The following is a 7157-nucleotide window of genomic DNA, read 5'->3' as shown; positions in this document are numbered from 1 at the left end:
GTATGACTAATTGTTTCCTTTAAAGCCTCAACTGATTGGTTAGTTTTAATGTACTGAAGTGATATTTTGCGTTTTGAAATTTGAATTCAAAAAGTAGTGATGTAAAAGATCTTTGTGTTTACTCACCTTCCTCAATAATCCTAGTTGTTAGAGCACATGAATCTCATTTGTGTTCACTCATAAGAATGTATATTAGTATAGAGTATTACCTTAAATAATTATATAAATATGTACACATATACTTAGAGCTTGTAAAATGTTTAAATATCTTAATGTTAATGTTATAGAATAGAATATACTTACCTGTTTTATAATTAATTATCATAAGTGATGTGGACAGGACATAATCTTCTGAAAGCCTGGTTTATTTCCCCAAACAGCAACCAGGCTGAGGAACCTAAGCACAAGTATTCTGAACATAGACTCTACTGTGACAGTGACCGCTGTTTCTTTATATTTTCTTCCTAGGGCAGCAGAACTCATGACTAGTACCAGTCCCATGGTTACCCTGGAAGTTGCAAATCAAGGCATCCTCTTTCACTGCCTGTCCACCTTTCTTACCCAGCCATTGTCCTCCATGGTGCAGAGAGGTAAGAGCTAGTGACTCAAGCCAGGTTAGCCAACATATAGTGATCCTGTATTGGGATATGGCTACTCCTAAAAGTTATCAAAATCTGGGGCTGGAAAGATGATTCAGTATTTTACAACACCAGTGTTATCCCAAAACTCTAATTTTATGGGATTTAAAGCACTTTTCTAAGTTCTCTGGACATGAGTCAAGCATTCGTGTGTACACATGCTGGGCAAACACTCATACACATAAATTATTTTTATAAAGAGAGGCCCTAAAATTCCCATGTAGTAGCTCCTACCACAGCTCTTGCTCAGCTCTTCAAGGAAGAAGTTAGTTGAGACTGAGTGCATGATGCTGAGAAATACTTCTGGATCATGATTCAGATCAGATCTAATGGTACAGTTTCCTAGATATAGTTACAGTCTGTTAAGTGCAGTATTGTGAACTCTCTTCTGACCCTGCCTCAGCTTTGGAACCTGCACACCTTAGCGCCTAACCTTTGTAGCTACAGTATCAACAACAATATCAGTGTCTGACAACCTAGAATCCTGTATACTAAAGCGAGGAACAGGAAACAATCCTGGCTAGACCATGTGTTGGCATGTTAAAGCAGAACACCATTTAAAAACTCAAAGAGGGAAGTGGGTAACGAATGAGTCCCGGGTGAGCAGACAGGAAGACTAAACTGTGAACAGGCATTGATAATCACACCAGGGGACAGCACCATGTGATGCTGTCATACTGATTGATGGAAAATAATATGTGAGTTATCAGGTGAGAGAAGAGTAGTTGAGTACTTTTAAATATTACTTGAAAAATAGTTACTTTGTTATTTACAAATTATAAGTCAGATCTGAGAAAATAAATAAGGTCAATTTCTCCCATAGATACATACTAAGTGAATGAAAAGTTTTTCTAGACAATATATGTAAAAGCTTTTCAAAATGTTCGTATAAAGCTATTTGTGGTGGCATGTACCTTTAATGCCAGCTCTAAGGATGCAGAAAGAGGCAGATTTCTGTGACTTTGGGGCCCTCCTGCCTGTGTACTGAATTCCAGACCAGCCTCAAATATATAGTGAGACCCTGGGCTATGGTTTCTTCTGATTGCTTGCTCGTTTTTGCATTTTTAGGCTGGTCAAAGAATGTATATAAAAGATCACCCTATTATACCAAGAGCAGTTATTAAATATAAGAATTTTAGATGCATCCTTTGAAGCTCTTCATCTTAGAAAAAATGACGGAGAGAGAATGAGTGAATTGGCTTTGGTTTCAGTTTCAGATCGTTATGGCTCAGGTAAACCCAGAGCACAGAGTGAAGTTTTTATGAGTTTTATTTTTCTTGGATATTTTATGTATTTACATTCCAAATGTTACCCCCTTCCCATGCTCTCCCAACCCCCTGCCCATGCTTCTATGAGTATGATCCCGCTACCACCCACCCATTCCCATCTCAATGCCCTGTTCAGCTTGCAGCTGAATATTACACTGAATATGGGGACCACAATGGAGGAGTTAGAGAAAGAACTGAAGGAGCTGAAGGGGTTTGCAATCCCATAGGAAGAACAACAATATCAACCAACCAGACCCCACAGCTACCAGGTAGGAAAACATGAACTCATGAGTACACAAGGAGGGATCCATGACTCCAGCCACTTATGTAGCAGAGGATGGCATTATCCAACATCGATAGGTGGAAGAGTAAAGGTTTTGAGCTCTATAATAATTCAGCTCAAAACGGCTCCCCAGAGAGTCCTCAAGAGCCTTGGACAGAGCACAGTCATCCAACGAAGCTGCCTGGTAAAGACAGGCTGATGAAAAACAGAGCAGATCACCCTTTCAGCTCCAATGTGACAAGTAAGAAGAGGCATTCTCTAAGTCACCTTGTCACCCAGATCATTGTTTATACTTTGATCATTGTTTTTTGTGTCCCTTGGCCAGCTAGAATACAGTTTTCATAGAGGTCTCATATTAGTCCAAAATTAGGATTTTATTTGGAAAACCCTTGACCTTATAGATCAAAATGCACTGTAAATGTGTCTTCAAAATGGATCGGGTTTCCAAGTTAGTGGAGATCATTTTTACACTTAAAAGAGTTGCTAACAAAGTAGTGAGGATGGAGTATACTGAATAGAGACCCCAACGTCCAAAAGGCTTCAACCTCCAAAAGGCTTCACGTATTTACTCTCATGTCTCTAGCCCAGATCTCATCTGGTCCTGGAGAAAGTCCTTCTCCTGGTCTGTGGCGTCAGGAGACTTGTAGGGGTGCGTGAAGCCGACTTCTGGTACATCTTTGTCTCTGGCTCAGTGCTAAACATCCTGCCCTCAGTGTATGATGGGTATGCCATGGCTCCTGCATTTAAAGGAATGTTGTTATGTTTATTTTACTTGTTATTTAATGTGACACTTGGGTTTTTAACACTATTTCTAATACATCAGCCTTCTATCCCTGGAGAGAAGTGTGCATATAGCACTAGAACAGCAGCTAACATCTGTCTTCACTGGAGAACTCTGCACTGAGGTCTGAGATGAGCTGGAACACTTTCTTACTTGAGAAATATCTGACTTCTTTGATACAGTTCTCAACAAATTACATTAACTATCATTCCTGAATTTTGGTCATTTAAGTTTATTTCTATTACACTAGTCAAATAAGTTAATGAATCGGGGAACATGAGAATTAGTGTAAATGAGTAAATAAGAAAATTTAAGATTTTTTTTATTGGGGTTGGGGATTTAGCTCAGTGGTAGAGTGCTTGCCTTGGAAGCGCAAGGCCCTGGGTTCGGTACCCAGCTCAGAAAAAAAAAGATTTTTTTTTTATTGAAAGCATAAGGTCAAAATTACATTTTTTATCATGGCTTTTAAAATATATTCTTTAAAAAACCATTTATTTATTTATTTATTTATTTATTTATTTATTTATTTATTTATTTATTTATTTTATAATCCAATATTAGCCCTTCCTGTCTTGCCAATAACCCCTCATACAAACCCGTCTATCACCTCTTCCTGAGATGGCAAAGCTCCTTTTGGGGTGTCAACCCCCATGATTGCTTTTTTAAAGATTGTAAAACAGATCCCCGAGGACAAAGTTCACCTTTTATGCAGTTTTATGAATCTCATTGTTTATTTCTTTACATTTCACAAGAACAGACCCCTCTACGTAGTCCTGAAGCTAGGAGCTAAATTGCAGGAGTGACAATGCCACAAACAGCATGCATCAGTGTATAGAAAAATCTTTTTATTCCTTTGTACACACAGGTACAGCTGGTTACTTGGAGAGTGAGCCATAAAGCAGTGTCAGGTCTGGTTATACACCCATTCCTCAGTTTTCTTACCTCCTCTGTGAGAAAGAAACATGCATGAAATTTTGTTAATATCTCTGGTGAGTCTCTGAAGTATTAGATCTTCGTCTTTTCTTTTCTCGGTGTGTTACCCCTTCGATGGAAGAACTTCAGGAAGAGTTTTACCAACTTGAGCTGCATTGAGTAGTGGCCAGCATGGATCTCTAGTGTGACAATGATATGTGGATCCAGAGCTCCTCAGTGGACTCTATGACATCCAGCCAGGAGCACCTGAAATATTCCTCCAAGTCAGTTACCCCTGCTTCCACTCTACCAAGAGTGGTCCTGGCCATTGGAAAACCCAGCAGAGGTGCTGCCCACCCCTGTGACTGTCTTCCAGCCCATATGAACAGACCTCCCTCCACCACCTCCTCCACCACATGTCCACCTACACCAGTGGTTTTGATGGCATTTCAGTGGCTTTGCCCCTCCCACCACCTTCTGCAAACAAGGCAGGATCCCAGTCTGCTCAGGTGGCTGCTGGCTAGCAAAAAAGAAGGAGGAGCAGCAGTGGTGGTCTGAGATATAGAAGGCCTGCCTGGATAAGGAAGCAGAGAGGAAGCACGGGGAGCAGGAGAAGAATCTGGGGCAGATGCACTCTCATTCCCTGATCCCTGCTTCCTTATCTCTTTTGGCCACACCGGCCCAACCAGGAAAACCTTCCACACTGCAGAGGCCCCAAGAAACAGTTACTCTGGAGCTGTAGCCCCAGCAGCAGCCCCCCACTATTGAGCACAGGAATCTGCAGTAGAAAACTATCAGTAAAGAGGAGTTGTCCTGTGGGGATAGTCTGTCTCCAGACCCATGGAAACAAGATGCCAGGGAGAAGCTGGAGAAGCAACAGCAAATGCACCTTGTGGACATGCTAAGCAAGGAGATCCATGAGCTGCAAAACAAGGGGGATGGTAGTGCAGAGGAGAGTGACTGCCTGTGGAAGCTTATGCTGGAGTGGCTGTTTTGGAAGAGACTTCAGGCTATATTTCTTGTGTTTCTCCCAGGTTCATTTCTTGAACCTGTTCTTGAAAACTGTTCAAGCAGCCCAACATTTGACATTTTCAAAGTAGAAATTCATAACAACTATGTTTTTGACATTCTGGCCTTAGATAATTCTACAGTGATGTCTATGGTTAAGTGCCAGGCAGTGAGAACCCAGGAGTGACGATCAGAGGTACACAGGATGACCTGAAGGTGAGGTGCTCCTGGAGCCCAGTGTCCTGAGTGCAGGTCCTCAACCTTACAGCTGCCCACTCCAGCTGTGCCTGGGATGGAGCCAGTGCTACCGACCTAGGAAGCAGCTCAGGGACTGTGCTTACTATGTTCCCCATTGGTTCAGTTCATGACAAAGGTTAATCTGAAGTAACAGCAGGAATTTTAGCCCGCTGGAATTCTGTATCTGAGAAAGTACATGTCTTTAGGAACATCAAGATGCTCACGTCTAACACGTTTCAGCTTTATATGTCACAGATATCATAATAAAGCTGTTTATAACCTTTTTCTGTTTGGGGTAGCTCAAGGGTAGAATGTCCTGACCCTGAGTATTATATCTAATTACCCAGAGAGAGAGAGAGACAGGAAGGAAGGGAGGGGGAGAGGGAGGGACAGAGACAGGGAGAGACAGGGAGAGAGAGAGAGAGAGAGAGAGAGAGAGAGAGAGAGAGAGGAACAAAAAGTTTGTAAAAATAAGCAAAACTTAAAAATATATAAATAACTGTAAATTATTAAAAGTCTATATGAGAGTCAATGTTTATCACCCAAAATTGAGGAAGGGGCTTGGAGAAACGAATTATCCGCCTCCAACCTCCAAAAACATACACACACTCAATCAACAACACGTCTAATTATACCTGGAAATACCCATATTTTATAGAATGCCATAATGGAAAGTGAGAAGCATCATTTTCGATAAGGGTTGCCAATATGTTCTTTTTCCAAGGTGTGTGCAGCCGTGCCAGTCTTCCTCACCACGGGATGGAAGAGGTCCCTGACCTGTGAGCCTAGAGGTGACCAGGGGATCTTTGCTCCATTCTGAGACTGAGAGGCAGGATGCCCACTCAAGGGTCCATAGCAGGGAAGGTTTTCAAGCTACGTACAGTGCTGGAAAAGCCTACACAAGGCGTACAGTTAGCAGTGATGTGTTTGCAGGGAGTCCAAGGAACCAGCTTTTTACTGATGCAGGTGGGCAAGCATTTATCATCCACCTGCCACTCTGACAGCAATAAGAGTATTGCTTAAGTTTTGTTTCATAGATTTGATCACTGAAAAAATACCAAAAATTGGACCCTTAACGTTGTAGCAAATAGAATAGTGGATGCTAAGACAGGGACCTTTGACTCTTCTAACACCATTGTCTATTTCAGAGCAAGAAAGGAGAGTTATCAATGGACAGCAGTCTGCTTCCCCCATGAGTGCTCTACCACTGAGTTAGTAGCCTTAGCCCTCCTCACCTTTAGATAAAGGGTGTCACTAAGTTGTCCAAGCAGACCTGAAACTCATGCTGTAGACCAGGCTAGCTTTGAACTTCTGATCCCCCTCCCTACTGTGTGTCTTGAGTGTCTGGGATTACAGGCCCATTTCTCTACAGCTGAGCAGCTTGCTTGTTTGCTTCCTCCTTTCTTTACTACTCCTCCTCCTCCCTCTCTCTCTCTCTGTCTCTTTCATTCTTTCTTTCCTTTCTTTCATTCTTTATCTTTCTTTTCTTCCTTCTTTCATTCCTTTGTTCCTTTCTTTTAAGATTCATTTACTTTAGTGCTCTATCTGCATGTACATCTGTGTGTCCAAAGAGGGCATCAGATCTAATAATACATAGTTAGTATCTATGATATGGTGACTGGAATCGAACTCAAGGCCTTTGAAAGAGCAGCCATGCTCTTAACCACTGAGCCTGCTCTCCAGCCCCAGCCTATTTTCTTAAACTTACCACACTTGGTTCACATGAGAATTGTCTGTCAGATGAGTAAGGTAAGGTTACCCTGAGCGCAGAGTGCTTATCCCTTGTCAGATCATCCAGGGGGTTACCTCTGACTCATGCTGTCCTTTTCCAGGTCTGTCACCAGTGCCCTGGAGTTTGTGGGCCTCATCCACAGAGGTATGCAACTCAGAGAACATGGCCCCTAAGGCTACACCCACATTGTAAAAGCCAGCGATGTCAGTCACAGCAGGTTAGATGTCAGCCACCTGAGTCATGCAGTTTGACCACATGAGACTCACCCTAGGACTTAAATGCAGTGCGTTCAAGGTCT

General features: G+C 42.1%; 1 long non-coding RNA gene across 6 annotated transcripts in view; it reads left to right on the top strand.

Annotated features, from left to right (window-relative positions):
• LOC134482762 (uncharacterized) overlaps nucleotides 1-5526 on the top strand; it is a 79228-nt gene extending 73702 nt beyond the window's left edge. For 5 of the 6 annotated variants that reach the window (XR_010059316.1, XR_010059318.1, XR_010059307.1 and 2 more), the window contains one exon: nucleotides 469-5525. This is a non-coding gene — a long non-coding RNA (uncharacterized LOC134482762). Of the gene's footprint in view, nucleotides 1-468 lie in introns of all 6 variants that reach the window. The other variant, XR_010059321.1, reaches the window with a different exon arrangement.
• Nucleotides 5527-7157: the final 1631 nt, after the last annotated feature.

This window comes from Rattus norvegicus, chromosome 1 (assembly GCF_036323735.1).
Source record: "Rattus norvegicus strain BN/NHsdMcwi chromosome 1, GRCr8, whole genome shotgun sequence".
Classification (NCBI taxonomy): domain Eukaryota; kingdom Metazoa; phylum Chordata; class Mammalia; order Rodentia; family Muridae; genus Rattus; species Rattus norvegicus.
The sequence above is the reverse complement of the archived record's forward strand: the minus strand, read 5'-3'. Positions and strand labels throughout refer to the sequence as shown.